This window comes from Emydura macquarii, unplaced genomic scaffold (genome assembly GCF_026122565.2).
Source record: "Emydura macquarii macquarii isolate MOO-44397 ecotype Brisbane River unplaced genomic scaffold, CSIRO-AGI_Emac_v2 contig_2676, whole genome shotgun sequence".
Lineage (NCBI taxonomy): Eukaryota > Metazoa > Chordata > Testudines > Chelidae > Emydura > Emydura macquarii.
Window position 1 is genome coordinate 21,414,169 of NW_027132813.1, and position 17,867 is coordinate 21,432,035.

Below are 17,867 nucleotides of genomic sequence, written 5' to 3' on the forward strand. Positions count from 1 at the left end.
TCTTTAATAATACTGCGTGTTGGGGTATATTCCACACCTTGTAGTGTTCCATAAGTCTTATCCACTGTTATAGCAATTGAGACTTAATTTAGGTAACGAGTCTTCCCCCATCAAAGTCACTGGAGGACAAGTTTACATGTAAATCATGCTGGAAAAAATGCAAAGTAACTCCACTGGCTTCACATCGCTGTGAGATCTGAATTAGGCCCTGGGAGTTTTGCAACTGATTTCTGTGGGAGCTGGATTTGACCCTGAATTCTTTCATGTACATTGCTTGCCAGAACACTTTTAATTATTTACAGCATGCCGTTTCCATGACAATCCATAAATTTGGAGGGCAAGATAAGGAAAGGTGCTAGTGGAGACCAGAGGTGTTTAGACACTGTAATACCTATATCTATTGGTAATTGAGAGAATTCTTCATTTTTTTTTGGCCAGAAAAAGAGAAAACAGACATTCTCAGATGGGGTGGAGGACGGGTAGGACTGGCCTATTGTGGAGATAAGGCCAGTTAGAGGTGTGGATTTGGATTCAAAGATCTCCAAACTTCAGGGGTTTTGGATCAAATGTGGGAATGTGTCTAAAGTGAGATCTTTACAAATCTAAAAAGATGAGTGGAAAAGTACAAATATCAGGAGAAGCTGTTTGTGACCTTTAAAATTTCTTATGCCCTGGACTATGAGAAATTTTTTTTGATAGTTTTGTTATATGTAACATTTAATTAGATCACCAAAGCAGCTGTGATCCCACTAGAATGAATTTTTACCAAAACTGATCCTGTGACATTCCAAAATGCTTTATATCCCTGTGTGATTGTCTAGATGGTATTAGAATATATGCAGATAAAAGCCTAATTCAAAAGTTCATAACAAATCGTGAAAAATTTACCTGTTGCTTTGCAATGTCCGATTCCAAATCATTTTTAATTTTTTTTAAATTATAAGTGTGGAAACAAAAGACCGCCCAGCACTTGCCACATCCCTCAACCCTCCTCCACGAGATGCCCCCACCCATTGCTTGCTGCACCTCTCCTCTCCTCCATGCTCCATCCCCCTCCCCCATGAGACCCCCCCCACCCACTGCTTGTCGTGTCCCTCCTCATGCCCCTGCAAGACCCCCACCACATCCCTCTAGTGGTGGGGGGGCTTAGAAGGTGGGCCCTGGGATGGAGCAGGGGTGGAGTGTGGGCAGGGCCGCAAGCAGAAGAGGCAACACAGGGAGCTAGCCACCCCTAGAAGTAGCTTCACCCGCTGCCCACGGTCACATCATTGCCCTGAGAGCACATTTGAGGAGGAGCCTCAATCTGTAAGTTATTCAGACCTTTTGATTTAAGTGTCGAACTTCAGTAGCTGCTGTTTAACCTGAGTTACTGTTGCAATGGAAAGTATTTTATCATCATCAGATACAAATACATCATCCTGTTTCATTCCCCAGACACAGGACAGAAATTTATTGTACACTTCTGCCTTTTTTGCATTATTCTGCCATTTCCATCTAACAATGGACAAATACCATTACTAGGATTCCTTTTGTTCCTAATATAGTCCTTCTTATTGTCCTCAACTCTTCAGCCACTGATTTCTCCTTGTGTCCCTTTGCTTCTATTATCAATTTTCCACAGTTCCTAGCTCTAACTTATATTATCAATTTACCCTTTCTTTCAATTGATCTATATTATTTTTATTGCAGCTTTCACTTCCTCTCTAAGCCAGGTTGTTTTTCTCTTTCTTCTCAGTTGTGGATTTTTGGGCATCTAGTAAGACAAACAGTTCCCAAATATATTCACTGTTTACTTTTTAATTCTGTCTTCCAACTGATTTGGCTCATAATTGTTTTCAGCTTTTGAAACTGGCCCTTTTAAAGCACCAAGCATATATATTAAGGGTTTGGAATCTATTCTGTTTATACATAACAAACATGATTAAATCAATCACTTGCGCCTACATAACCACTAATTTTTAGTTCTGTGGTCAATTCCTCTTTGTTTTTCAAGATGAGATCTAATACAGAATTCCCCTATGTTGGATGAAACATCTTTTGAGTTAGGAAATTGTCATCTATAATTTTAAGGAGCCTGGGTAATAAATAGCAGGAATTGGAATTGTATGACTGAATAACTTGGTGAATAGCGCTAGTTAGCTCTTTGTTTGTATGTGTTTGGGATGAATTAATGCATATGCATATGCACTATATTTCTATAGAATGTATAGTTAAAAGGACAAATTCCGCATTGATTTATACTGCATGCAATGCGAATGGAATGGCCAGCACAGATTTTTGTCCTTGTAGGTTTGACTGTGTGATTCCTGATGTGGAACCCCAGCTGTCCACCACGGCAGTCTTGTGCAATAAGATGCCGTCCATCACTGGTGCTGAGGGTCTCCTCAGTACAGGAGGAACTCTGAGGTCCTGCTGTTTCGGAGAGGGAGTAGAGCCTATGTAATGTAATGAGTACAGAGTTGACTCCTTGTGTGCTCTGGAACATAGCTCTGCAGAGCTTCCACCAGAAGCTCTTTGGGGGAAAGGCTATGGTAGCCAAGAGATAGGACTACTGACCCTATGCCAGTCCTTTGGCAAGATTAATGGCTATGGAATAGCTCTGCAGCCAGGGGGATGGGATTGCTCCCACTTTGCTCCAACTGAAGTCTCCAGCACCCAGACAAGTTACTCATGTGAGTATGCTCTCCAAACTGACTGCTGCAACAACATACTCGCAGTATAGAGAGGAAACCAAAAGTCACCAACACGAAGTATTCAGCCCAAAATACTGTATTATTTTCTCTTTCAGTTCAGCCAGAAACATTTTTTTTTTAAATTTCAAACAAACCAAAACATTCTTTATTCTCCCAACTCTGCTTATAAGGCAATGTTAGATGGAGACTGTAAACTAGTGGAACAGCCCGACAGAAACACAACACAGAAGGCTCTGGCTAGGCTTTTCCTCAAGAGAACAGGTTTATAACCAGAAATCAAAACAAGTTACCACAAGCAAAGAAGACTAGCAGAAAACTTCCCACTCTGGGTTCAACCAAATCCTGTGACCCATTTCCACAGACATTTTCCCTTTTCGGTCTTCCAAAAGTTCATCTGTGCTGAGCTGAGATTAAACCTTTGTTCTCCAGAGATCAAGTAGTGTACCCTGCATCAGGTCATATAGGCAATGATGTCTGGTCTGACATGGGGCACTCCACTCTCTGCCAGTCTGGTGCCTCCTCCTGGTCACTCTGGGGATTAGCTCTTGAGGGCGATACCCCTGTCCGCAGTTTGCACACCCTCATGCTCTGTCTCTCCTCCTCCGGTCTGCAGCCCCTCTGTCACTCCAGGAACCGCAGCATCCTCCTCATGACTTAACCCTCCAGCAGGGTCACTCGTTGTCCCCCCCTTCCAGGGTTCAGTCCATCAACAGTCCTAGGCAGTCTTCCCTCTCACTGCCCCATGATGCCATTCTCTCAGTGGCTGGTAGGGGGACCTGGGCTCACCCTCTATGCCAGGTTCCAGTTCAGGGACCTTCAGCTCAGCAGTTCTGAGCTTCTCCACTTTCTGCTCTCACTCTTCCTTTGCTGGACTGCTTCCTACCAAACCTGGTTCCCCTTCTCTCTCTGGGTGTACCAGCTCCAAGAAGCCTTCTCCCTAGGAGTGACTGCTGCCTGCCTTCCTGCAGCCTTTCTCAGCAGTCCCCAAACATGCCTTTCTCTTCCCAGGGAGTGACTGGCCTTTCTCAGCAGCCAACTATTTGCAGCCTAATTAGCTGATTGGGATCATCTGGCCCAATTCTGTTCTTGCAGGGCTAGTGTGGGGATCTCATCCCAGCACAGAACCTTAGAAAGTATCTTCCATGCTGCTCTTGAGCTTAGCCATGTCTAAAATGAGATCCTGCCTTTGCTGAAATAGCTCATAATGAAATTCTGAATTTAATTTTTTAAAAACCCCAATTTTCAGTATTTGTCTAGACACAACAGCAGATGCTATTTAAGAGAGACCAGCTGTCAAGTATTTTCTGTTACATACTAAAATAAGGGTCATTAAAATTCTCTACTTGACTTTATTCGTATCAGCCTCAGATATTTCAATGACAGAATAATGACACTGAGGACATGGATGCTCTGCAATGCCATGATAATATCAGCATCTCCAGGATAATGTGTAGGGGAAATGATAGGCAGGATTTACAGCTGCAGTGTTTTAATCACAGATGAATGGCCTAACATGTACATGTGGCTAAATTCTTTCTCAGACGTTCATGTACAATTCCTATCAAAAGCCAATAGGAGTTCTGTACTGTATGAGGTCAGAATTTATCCCATTATCTATTCTGTGTCCCTTTTGCCACAAACCTTGTTTTTGACAAACCTAAGGAGCTTTATGCATTCATTTTATCCGTGAAAGAGAAACAAAGAGTAAGCAGAGTCATGTTCAGATCCAAGTATCATAGAACATCACTTTGACTCCTGCAAAATATTTAAGCAAGTTCTTAATTTAAAAGTTAGGAGTAGTACCACTGACTTCTACAGGATTACTTATATGCTGAAAGTTAAGTACATGCTTAAATGCTTTGTTGGATCAAGGCCTAAACAAACAGACAGCAAAGTTCTGGCAAGTGGTGGCATATCTGTTGTATCTGAATGAATCTGGGATACATTTCTTATTTTGCAGATTTTCTAAAATTTCCCACGAATGTTAAATTTCCATTAAAATATTTACAATCTGAAATCTTGTTGTACCACATTTGATAATGTCTCACTAAAGGGACGGAAACATGAATATGACCCAGAAGCTGCTGATAGAAGATGGTGGCCATGTTCACCAGTTTTCAGTGGGCTAGTTGCTTTAAGCCATAGTTAGCAGCTGGGACCAGCTGTGTATCAGATAAACTTCAGGTGAAACTTTCCTAAAGCTCTGTATTTCTAAAGCAGATCAAACAGAAATCTGAGAACCTTTTAAGTTTTGAAGGAGGAATAAGCATTTCCAGAACACTACATTTTCCATCTGTGTGTTTGTATTTATTGATTTATTTCATGTTTTCAGCTTTCCTGCGGAAGTCTGGAGTTTTCGTTGTAGAATTTAATGAAAGTTGGTGTTTCCAGGATTCATGCCATTTAAAAAAATTTGTTTTTGTTTGTTTTGGTTTTGGTTTGAGTGATTCTAGGGTATTTTGCTCTGAGGCTTGGGGTTCAAAAAATCCTCACATTTTCACTGGTTTTGTGTTGAAATCAGGCAACACTTACTCAAAACTATAGCCTGGCCCAAGGCTCACTTGAAACCTGACCTAGATTTGCTAAAAAGCATTTCAGTCTTCAATGTGTGTATCTACGCATCCCTTACCATAGACTCCAAGCACCTCTTCCTCACCAATTATTTTAGCCTCACAACATCCCAGTAAGGCAGGAAAATATTATTCCCCACTTGACAGATGGGGCTCAGGGTAGATGAAGTCTCTTCAAGTATGTGCTCACTGCAGCTGGGATTGTCTCTCCCAGTTTGGGTAGACAGACTCACGCTAGCTTGGCTCAAGCTATCGCACTAAAAATAGCAGTATGGACATAGCGGCCCTGGCAAGGGTCCTGAGGTCAGAAAGCTAGCCTGAGCCTCTGCTGGTGCCACAGCATCCACGTGACTATTGTTAGCACAAGTCTGTCTCTCTGGCTTGAGAGGCATGCTCCCAGCTGCAGTGTAGACATACCCTTGCTCAGTGTCATCGAAGATGTCTGCAGTCAAGCCAGCAACCAAACCTACATCTCTTGAGACCCAGTCCAATACTCCGTCCACCAGAGCATCTTTTCTACCTTCGCTCTTCACTAAGATAGCCTGAGTTTTAGGCTCGCAAAGAAACCTGAAATCAGGCAAGTCATTTTTGTGCCACTCTATTAATTTTCAATGCAGTTGCTTCGAGAGGAGATGAAAGTATGTAATCAGCCTCCTCCTCCAAACATTTCAAACTTTTGCTTATCTTCATTTTTGATACCTTGCATGATCTGAGCTGGAGTCTGGGCAGCCCTAATTTGTCTGTATGCCAGAACACTTTGTAAGCAGTCAGTTCTTTAGCCTCTTATCTTTTGTAAGAGAAGAAAAAAATATGACCTCACTGAGCTAGCAGGTCATGTCATAGGTCATTTCTTTCATTCTTGCCAAAACCAGTTACATTTACAAAGTGATAGAACATTTTCCTCTAGAAAAACACATCTTTTTCTAAAGCAATTGGAATTCTCATACAATGAATCATCTGAATCCACATATTTTTTAGGAGAAGACATTGAAATAGTAAAGGTGAAAGGTTCACTGCAAACCTTGCTTAACCTTGCAGTTTTACAAAGCTTATATATTCCAGGGTTGCGCAGCAAGATGCCCTTTTCAGTAATTTTTTTTTCAATTGCACTATTGTCAGACCCATCATGAGGAGAAGAGGTCAAGTTTGTTTTCTTTTTTCCTGGCAATTTAAGCATTCCGTCCTGTTAGGGTTCACTGTTCGGTGACCTCTGAATTCATCTAAAATTGCCCAAAAGAACCCAAGTGAATACAAGTGTGGGAACCCGCCTGTTTGTCATCACCACAAGTATCAGACCTGGGGCAGGCAGTTTGCCATTGTTTCCAGTTGGAGACAGCAAACATGTCTAGGCTGGCTTGTAAAAGCTCACAGATTCTCCACTCTTTATAACACTTGCCTGCTAGGTTCAGTATTAAAAACAAGTCTGAATTGAAAGCTCCTGATACTTATGACCCACATTTTTAAAGTGACTAGTGATTTGGGGTGCCCAACCTGAGACACCTCAAAGAACCCTGAATTCTCAAAGCGGGGGGTGCTCTGTACTTTTGAAAATGTTGGGGTATACATTTAGGTTTAGGAAATGTACTTATTTCGTATGAGAATAGCTGGTGAGAGAACAACTGCTGAAGATCAGAACTAGAAAAAGATGCATCTTGATTATTTCTTCTTGGAATTTTCTGGAAACTCTCCCTAGAGTCAAGAATTTTCAGAGATTACTTACCAAAGATCTGCAACTTTTCACGACTATGTTCCTGAATTTTAATCTGTGAGATGCCCTGACTTCAACTCCTTTTTCCCATCTTTTACTTAGAGTAGATAACATGCAAAGGCAAAATATTTCTCTCTCTCCTTCATTATCAAGGAATATTATTTATTAGTGAACAGAGCATTCATTTAGAACATTTGGGTCTGTTTAAATGTCATCTTAAATCTGTATATTCAGTACATTTATTAATGGAAAAATGGCAGAAATAAACTAAGTAGTAAAACCCTCATATGTTAAACAGCTGTTTTAAATATGAATATGCTGTATATAGCATATACAAGCTTCAAAAAATGTTCCCTGGAATGTTGGAATTCAGTTTTATTCCACTAAGTTTACAGTTTATGTTTGCAGATATTACACAGAAGTTGTGTGTGAAATTGGTTAAGCACTAGATTTAGGCAAATTATTTGCAATAAACCATTTATTTGGTGAATCTAGACCTTCCTTCAATCTGTGAATTATTCAAAAACAGACTTCAATTTTTACAAAATGTTTTTGTTATTTAAATAGAGCCTGGTCTGATGCCCAGAGAAGTCAAGACTCCCATTGATTTCAAAGGGCTTTGGATCAGGGCCTTGATCCAACTCTCACTGAAGTCAGTAAGAGCTGGATCAGACCCAAGCAAATATATCTCAGTCTATGGATTGCTTGCAAAACATTTACTTTGATTATTGCTTAGACTATTCATAATTCACTATTCATGCTGGATGATTGGCCACCTAAGTCACCTGATATTATTCATGCTCCTTGATTGGATTCCCACAGCCAGAAAGAGTTTGCAAGATGGCTGCACAAATCCTTCTGGCTTGAAAAATCATGAAGCTTTTGCTTTCTGTGAACATTTTAGAAAATTTGTGAATGTCATTCAATGCATATTCATGGATTTGCAGTGTCCAAACAATTCTGTTAAACTCTGTCATGCTCCTGGCATATATTTTCTCATTTCCTTTCATATGTTAATTGGTATTTGTGAGAAACAAGCTGTTGATGAAAAAATGAACTTTGAACCTATTCAGTCTGCAAAGGTTAGTGATTTTGTATATATTTAGACAAGTCCTACAGGGAACAAAACTCTTTGGTGTTCATTACTTAATGGGCTGACATGTGCACCCACTTTGGAAAGCTTTAAGATCAGTGACCCATGGTAAAGCAGTACATTCCAATACACCCTGATACTAGGGGGCATTAGCTCTAACACTTAGCACCTTGCAGGCCGGGAAAGAAATAAAACCTTATTATCTAATATCAATATATCTTTCTAGGCTTAAGGAGTTTGCAGTGTTGATGTAGCCGTGTTTGTACCAGGATATTAGAGAAATACGGTAGGTGAGGTAATCTCTTTTATTGGATCAACTTCCGTTGGTGGACGGTACAAGCTTGCAGGTTTCACAAAGCTCTTCTTCAGCTCTGGGGAACGAAACCAGAGTGTCTGAGCTAAATACAAGTTAGGACAGATTGTGGTAAACACATGTTGTGGGAGATCACTTAAAATGAAGGGGGCAATGGAGGATTAGATTGTTAAGCATAAGTTCACACATGCTGTAGGACACCTAATGAAGTGGGCAATTAAGGTTTAGCAGACAGTGGGGCGTGTTACAAATTGTTGTAGTGAGCCATAAAACCAGTGTCTCTATTGAGTCCAGAGTTTTTAATGTCTAGGGGAGTACGAGTTTAAGTTCCCAGGCTTGCCTTTTGAAGGTGTTGTGCAGTTTTCCTTTGAGAATGAGTACTGACAGGTCGGCTATGGAGTGATCAATTTGTGAAAAAAGTGTTTGCCCACAGGTGATATAGTATTTTTGTCTTTTATCATTCTTCTGTGTGAGTTCATTCGAGAGCCTAGTGATTGTCTGGTTTCACCCATCTAGCTGTTGTTGGAGCATTTGATGCACCGGATGACATACACCACATGTTGTGATAAGCATATGGAGGACCCATGAATCTTGAAAGATGTGTGGTAGGAGATATTGATCATTGTAGCAGTGGAAATATGTCTGTAGGTTTTGTTGTTCTGTTAGGGTGTGGTGCTGCTTTGAGCTGGTATGTGAAGAAGGTCTGTGGGGAGCTGGCTTCTGATGATGAACCTGGAGAGTTTGGGGGATGTTTGAAGGCCAGAAGAGCGGAGCTGGGAAAGATTTATTTCAAGATGAGGTCTCCATCGAGTATGGGTTGTAGTTGTTTGATGATACCCTGTGTAGGTTCCAGTGTGGGGTGATACGTGACAACTAGTGGTGTGCAATCAAGCATTCCTCTGCCTTCCCTGTATTGAAGCAGGTTCCTTCCAGGTATTTGGGTGGCCCTTTCCATGATGCAATCTGCTTCTTTGGCAGAAAGTTCCTGTTTTGTAAAGGTGGTTTTAAGTATGTTTAGTTGGGTAACCCAGACTTTCTCTTCAGAGCAAATTCTGTGGTATCTGAGTGCCTAGCTGTGGATAACACATTTTTTGGTGTGTCTGGGGTGGTTGTTGGATCTATGGAGATAAGTGTGGTGACCTGTGAGTTTCTTGTATATAGTCATTTGCAAGGCTCCATTTCTGAAGGTTATTGTGGGGTTCAGGAAGTTGATGCTTGTGTGGAAGTGTTCTAGAAATAGTTTGATGGATGGATGGTGGTTGTTAAAATTGTGGTGGAAATCTGTGAAGGAGTTTAGGTCTTCTCTCCAGTGAATGAAGATAACTTTGATGTATCTCAGGTATATCATTGGTTTCAAGGTGCATTTTTCCAGAAATCCTTCCTTGAGGCAGTCCATGAAGAGGTTGGCATACTGGGGAACCATCCTAGAACCCACGGCTGTTCCTGTGATTTGGATAAAGTATTCTCTGCTAAAGGTGAATTTGTAGTCAATGAGATGAATAGGATGAGTTTGGTGATGTATTTAGGGTGGATTTTGAAGTGCTGTACGTTATTTTTTAGGTTTTTGAGACAGGCAGTGATGCTGATGTACACAGAGGTGACATCCATGGTGACAAGGATGATGTTCTTGGGGAGGTTGCAGAATTTCTGGAGGAAGCTAGTAGTATTTTGGAAGAAGCTGGACCTTTGTGTAGTGAGTAGTTTGAGGATGGTTTCTCTGAGTCCTGATATTCCTTTAGTAAGAGTGCTGTGGCCAGATATGATGGCACTGCCTGGGTTCCCTTGTTTGTGTATCTTGGGAAACATGTAGAAGGTCCATGGGGTGGGTTTGTGGGGGATGGAGTTTTTCTTGGAGTTGTCTGGGGAAGGATTTGATGGTATCTTTAAATTCCTGTGTGAATGGTGGTGTGGGATCTTCTTTAAGGTCTTTATAGTAGGTGGTGTCAGAGAGTTGTCTGTTGGCCTTGTTGATGTAGTCATCAATATTAGGGACTGTATGGCACCCCCTTTGTCTGCTGGTTTGATCACTATCTGGTGGTTTGTATAGCTATTCTCTCGATGCTAGAGAAATTGTGGTGGATGTAATGTTTATTGAGGATTTTACAGATGGTTTCTTTCTTGAAGCAATTGATGTAATGATCCAGCATGTGGTTTTGTCTGCTGGGGGGTGTCCAGTCAGATGATTCTTTTTTCTTATGACTGTCATGGGGATGTGGTAGTTGTGGTCGGTGTCATCTCTGTTGTGAAAGAATTCCTTGAGGCAGAGATAGTGGAATAATTCTTCTATTCTCCACATATGAGTATGTTAGTAAGTTCAGTCCCCTGTACAGATATTTCAATTCTGGTTATGGGTAGTCTTGATAGGTTGATGAAGTTGGGGTGTCATGTAGTGTCCATGTGGTGGGTCATGGTGTGTTGAGTTCCCCAAAGGTGGTGTTCTGTTGGTTGCAGAGTTGTTGTAGTTGGTTCCACGTTTTGTTTTTGTTCCTAATAAACCTTAATTGCCCACTTCATTTTAAGAGGTTTCCCACAACATAACCCTTTATGCTTAACAATATGTTCCAACTTGTATTTTACTCAGACACTCTGGTTTCCTTCCCTAGACTTGAAGAAGAACTCTGTGAAGCTTGGAAGCTTGTACTTTCCATAAAAGATATTGACTTAGCTACCTTGTGACTCTCATAGCCTTAAGGCTAAAGTTAGAATGAGAAGATTCAATTAATCTTTTTTCCGATTGTTATTTCATGGAAAAATTTTAGATGCTCAGGAACAAGAAGTAACGATTGCAAATTCATTGAGATTGCTTCCCTAGAAATTGTTCCAACTCATCAATGCATTAAGTAGAAATTGTAACATCCATATATTTAAAGGTTATCTGCAAAGTAGAAAAATGGTTAATCAGCTTTTTTGCTTCTTTATAATATATAAAGAAGGCCTGGATTTTTTGTTTGTTTTTGTTTTGTTTCTTTCTTTACTTAAGAAATATCAGGAATATCAAGTTTGGTCTTCAGTGTTGGACTCCTCAATAGAGCTGATTGGAGAATTTTTGATGCAACCACATGCTGTTGGAACATGCCATCTGTCAAAATCAAAACTTTGCAAAATTGAGTTGATTTTGCTAGAATTTTGTTTCAGAAGAAAATTGGGAAAAACCCTAACATCCTATTTCAAGTTTTTAGAGTTAACATTTTGTTTTTTCATTTTGAAATGATTCTTCATTTCAAATATCTTCCTGTGTATTATTATGTATTCTAAAATAATACACATTCAAAAAGAAAATTTTCAACTGACCCGAGAGAAACTTCTTAAAATATTTTCATTTGCGGAGAATTTCAAAATGTTTGGCTTTCATTCTGATTCGGAAAGAAACCAACTTTCAAAATCTTGAAATCCTTTATAAAATGAAATTTCCATCCTCCATACAGCTCTACTCTTTAGGTCTCAGATTTGGATCTTGCCTTTTCCCAGCCTTTAACTGAAGAGGCGAAGTTTAACATCACTGGTAATTACTCGTCAGTATTGAAAGATAAAACAGTGGATTCCATATGGCTATGCAGTTAGTGACATCCGTGCCAAGGAACTAATGAACAACTTTCAGGCAATTCATAGTTAACCTAGTGCTCGTGTATACAGACTTAAATGTCTCTACGAATATAATGGAAATACCCATAGGCACATGAATTAAAATCTGATGTAAAACATCATGTCTAGTCCCACAGAGAATAATATGACAATTGCTCTTATACAACCAGTGCATATCAAACTTTCTCAGGATGGGTAAAATTCCATCCATGCCTCCCTCCATTCCACCTTCCTAGGAAATTTCTGGACCTCCTGCTTCTAGTCTGTTATTCTATTAATTGCTAATACTGTACAAATGTGGATGTCTCAGGCAAAGAATTTTAAGTTTGTCAAACACCAATTTAATGGCCTAGGCCCTGACCCTGCAGCTCAGAAGTGTTCAGTTCCTATTTCAGCTCCTACAGAAAGGTCAGATTTTCAAGAATGTTCAATGCCCAACATGCCAGACTCTTTTGAAAACCTGGCCCTAAAATAGTTTATCATATGGTTTGCGAGGATTTGCAACGTTGCGAGGTTTGCAACGGGGGAGAGAAAAGCAATATCTAGGCACATATGATTGTAAAACCACAGAAATTGGTTGTGGGAGATCTAGGGTAGGCATAGCATCTGAAACAATTCTTTGAAACTGTCTAGATTTCAAACCTCTGCTGTCTCTCTAACCACTTATTCATTCACACACACTGATATTCACTTTAGAAATGTGTTTGTGTAAGATATGCCGCAGACCACAGCCAAGTTTAGTACAGCTCCTGCTAACTCAGTGGCTATTGACTCACTCATTGGAGCTGTTTCCCTATTGACCTCAAGGGTGACATGGTTGAAGATTCAGCTGTAGTGCTCAGTTTGGGTACCAGTTTTGAGATTCAACAATTCAAACCCAGCCAAGATGATATTTAAGCTCTTCTTTTTAAAAGATGTTAGATCAAATTCTGTCCATGAACAATACCCACTGAAATCAATAGGATGGCAAATGTACAAATGAGAAGAAAACTTGGCATGATGTGTATTTTCTGAAATAAACCTATTTTCCATGGTATTCCTTTCTGGTTGTACTCTGACTCAGTTATAGCTACTGAGGACTGTTTTAATCAATGCTGTGGCCAATCCTTGTCTAGCAAGCAGAGCACCTTTCTTATCTGTTCTCTTTAAGTACAGAAATGCCTTTGACCTAGAATTATTTTATATTCCTTTAGGCAGAGTGATATGATGATGCATTGAACCAGATTAAAAAGAAATTATGTACTGTATTTGTCACTGGTGCGACCACTGCTGGAATATTGTGTCCAGTTCTGATGCCCACAATTCAAGAAGGATGTTGAAATACCGGAGAGGGATCAGAGTAGAGCCATGAGAATGATTAAAGGATTAGAAAACATGCTTTCTAGTGATAGAATCAAGGAGCTCAGCCTACTTAGCTTAACAAAGAGAAGGTAAAGGAGTGACATGATTACACTCTATAAGTAAGTATTTAAAAATCAATTTAGCAGAGAAAGATATGACATTATCCATTGGCTGGAAGTTGAAGCTAGACAAATTCAGACTATAAATAAGGCATACCTTTTTTAGGGTGAACGTAATTAACCATTGGAACAATTTACCAAGGGTCATGGTGGATTCTCTGTCACTGACAATTTTTAAATCAAGATTGGATGTTTTTTCTAAATGATATTCTCGAAGACTTATTTTGGGGCAGTTCTATACCCTATTTATACAGGAGGTCAGACTAGATGATAACTCTGGTCCCTTCTGGCCTGAGAATTATGATTTTATGAATATGGCAACAACAAAACATGCTTGGTTTTGGGTCCATTCCTTTGCAAGCTCAAAACTGTCACTGAAATCAATAGCAATTTTTTAAGTGCAAGGAATGCAGTATTGGGCTCCACTGGTGTACTATACAGTATCCATACAAAGAAGACACTTTATGTCACTTATGTACCGGAATCTAATCTATTTTAGCACCAACCATTGTAGTGTCTAAGTGCTGCAGAGGTATTTTAGATCTGCATAGCAAGGCTCACACTGGGCTTCAGAAAGTGTGCTGCTTTTCTTTTTTCCCTCCCTGGGTCATGGAAGATATTTATTGTGCATGTACGGGTAGCTGAGGTTCTCACCTCTGGATGGCTTTGAATGTTTTGGTCATGATCATCAAAGTGGACCATGAGCTTGTGAAGGGCCTGGAACACAGAGGTGACTACTGGCCATCAGTAGTACAGTAATATTGGACTATAATTAACTAGGGTGTAACCAAGCTGTCATTCCACTGAGGTATTCTGGTGGCATCGTAAGCCATGAAAACAGAGCTTTGCGCAGTTTAGCTTTGCAGCTCTCAAAATGGAATTTCTTCCTCTTACATCTTTGCACATTTTGGGGTTAAAACTCCCTCTAGAGCGAGCATGCAGTAGTGGGGAGGGTAGAATGGGGAAGAACCCTTCCCCACCCCATGCTAAAGCTGGGGATACTTGCCATCACTGTGCTTTGTGGTTTCAAGCAAAGCTCCTTCTGTGCAGTCATGGAGAGTTCAATCCACTCCAAAGCAGGTGGGGAGGCATATGAAAGGCATTGAGCCCACCCTACTCCACACCAGCCTACAGCATGGGGCATGCCTGGGACAGCAGGCTTCACAGGCCTACAGGATGGGACAGTTTGTACACTGCCGCTGTGTACTGAGGAACTAGGACGGTTTGTATCTCCTGTGGCAGAATCTCTCCCAGAGCACTCCCTGGCACAGTGCAACTCAGTACCCATCAATAAAAGCCCAAATTAAGGCCCTTGTAGGTTTTGTATATTATAATATGTTATGTCTTACATTAGATATACAGCAGAGTTCATACAGGATTTCCAGAGAAATACGGCTTTTGCTGCTTTTTAGGGAATTTTAGGGAAAATATATTTTAGAGGTCAGCATACACTGGAACAGCAGATTGGAAAACCTCCCTCCATCAAAGTTTAGATTGGGAACCAAATTTCAGGACTGACTTTCTTTCCCACACCCATCAACATGGTATCTGAGCACCTTTGGATCCAATCTTGAGGCCCATATTTGTCTGCACTACATTTACCCAGCTGAAGTCAGTATTATAGTTTCAGCTACACCATATTTTTCACAAATAAAAGGAATCTTAAAAATGAATGGCTTTAAGAATATGCCACAATGATATGTTTTATGCATCAATGGATCGCTCCCTCTTGAACACGAACTTTTACCTAAGCAATTCAGTGTTTTGATTAATGAGCACTAGACATCAATGGGTAGAACACAGTAGAATTCAATGAGTTATCTTTCCTGGAACTGCTCCTGATTCAAAGAGCAAAAAACGTCTCCTTTCCCCACGCAACAAAAATAGGTGTCTCCCATATTGTGTGGAACGTAAAGGCTTTCTCTACACAGGGAAATTTCGGACTGGCATAGCTACTGTGGAATAACTATTCCAATTGCGTTATTCCGTATAATTTAGCTATTCCAAAATAACTCCCCCCGAACCCCAGTAGACACTCCATTCCAGAATAAAAGTGATTTTATTTCAGAGTAACTATTCTACTTTCAAATTTTTCTACAATAAAGTCAATTTTATTTCAGAATAGTATCCACATAGGGAGTAACTTTAGAAAGCTATTCTGGTCAATTCCCCTATGTAGAGAAGCCTAAAGCCTCCTCCTTTCAGTAGATATGGAAGACAAGCGCCAAAGCACTCCAGAAGGTCTTAATGAGCATGTTCTGGATGGAATCTCTTAAAAAAGGTAATTAAGATGAACAAACCTCAAAAGAGTGAAAAGAATTAACTGAGGGCATGGTGCCATCCCTCACAGAGGGAGACCTTCCCTGGCCTGCATGGAAAGAGGCCAGATACTGAGTACAGAAGAAAAGAATCTGAAATAATATTTTTGCTAGCTTGGTTCCAGTACCTGGATGATGATCTGTTGGTTTGGATGGGAGTTTATCCAAGGTTTTAACAAGATTGACTTTTTATTTTATAAACAGAAAAAGCGAAGTGATTTGTTTGCCAAAGAGACACAAGTTTTCATCTGGTCAAGTTAGACTAATCCTCTCTCCTTCATTTTCATTTGTTCTCCACCACCAATTTACTCTTCAGGAGATGTAGGAATAGGTCTCAGCCAAAAGAATTCTATGACCTATTCACTGTCCTATTAACTTAGTCACTCAAATTCTTTCCTATAACATTCTAACATGTAGGAAGTCATAAAACATTGACACTGAATGGGATTCCAGTCACAGTTACCACAACACAAAGGGTAAAGGCACAAGGACCCTTACCTCATTTCTCAGGGGCCAGCCACCAAGTGGTTGGAAAGTGCAGGACTTGCCAATCTCTTGCACTCTTGGGGGTGCTAGCTGTCTGACAAGAGGCAGAAAAGGGGCAGTGTGAAGCCAAAGCCTTATGTTCCCACACGTGGCAATGGAGATGGTCCTGTGTGAAGGAAGCACAAGCTGCAACATCTCCCAGGGTAGCAGAACTTCCACTTGGTTCACAGTCCCCAGGAGTTACCTGGCAAGAATGACTGAGTCAGCCAAAATTCCTTCGGAGCGTGCTCACGGCAGAGCTGCCCTTCCACACCTCCTATTGGGCCTGATCCAAAGCTCATCAAAGTCAATGAAAAAAGACCTCAATGAACTTTGGATCAGGCCCATGGTTTGACTCTATTTTCAAAAGGCAAAATCGAGCCTCATATGAGTAGTGCAACTGAACAGTGCTCACATGGATAAAACTTGCTCACATCAGAAAGAGCTGCAGCAACAGGACTTAAACCATTAAAATGGAGTTTGACAAACTTAACATTCTTTGCCTGAAAGATCCATATTTGCACAACATTAGCAATTAATAGAAAAACAGACTGGAAGCAGATGGCTCAGAAATTCTCTGGGCAGGTAGAATGGGGGAAAGGCAATTACCCACCTGAGAAGGTTTCATATGCTGTGGTTAAATTAGAACAAGTACCTTGTTATTCCATAAGGTTTTGCACACTTTATGTCTTAACATCAGATTTGAATTCATGTGCTTGTGAATGCTTCCATTTTGTTTGCAGAGGCAGTTAAATCTGCATGCAGATTCACAAGCACTAAGTTAACTATGACTTGCTTGAAAGCTGTTTACTAGTTCCTTGTCACTGACATGTCTTTCATTAAACTACATACCCCATATGGAGTCCACTGTTTTATCTTTCAGCACTGATGAGAAGTTACTGGTGGGCTCAGGAGACATTTATCAAAGACATGACTGCTAATTTACTACACAGGGCTGCTGAATTCCTCTAGGAACTGTCCTTTGACCCTGTTGCCATAAATTCTGTGTTATAGAATTGGCACACTTTAACAGCTCTTTGTTACTAAGTAATGTAAAAGAAGCCCTGACCTGAAAAGATCAAAGTATTTTAAGGTAAGAAAGTGTATTGTATATTAGGTGTTAGATAAAATATAGGAAATAAAATATTGAATCTCTTGGGAATGTGGCCAGATAAAGCAAATACTTAAATGATTTCTTACTTTCAGGAAAACATTTAAAACTAATGTATGGTATTTATCATTTTTCACATTTTCCCCTAATACTGGTTTTTGTGCTTATATAGCAGAATGTATAACCATACTGTATGAAATGCCATCAATGCATGCTTTTCATATGAAATAGCAAGTAACATGTATTAGCATATGGCAGCTGTTTGCACTTGCAAAGTGAAGGCTTAAGTTTTTAGACAAAATATTTTGTATGCACACTAGTGAGGCTGATGGGAAGTCTGGTGCATGATGAGGATTGAGTGTGAGAATTCAAAAGTATTCTATCTTAATAACGGAGGTGACTAATGACACACGCAAAAGGAAACGTATGCTGCCACCCTATCCTTCCCTAAAGACTGCACTGGAGGGGGGTGCTTGCACCACTCCCACCGAGGT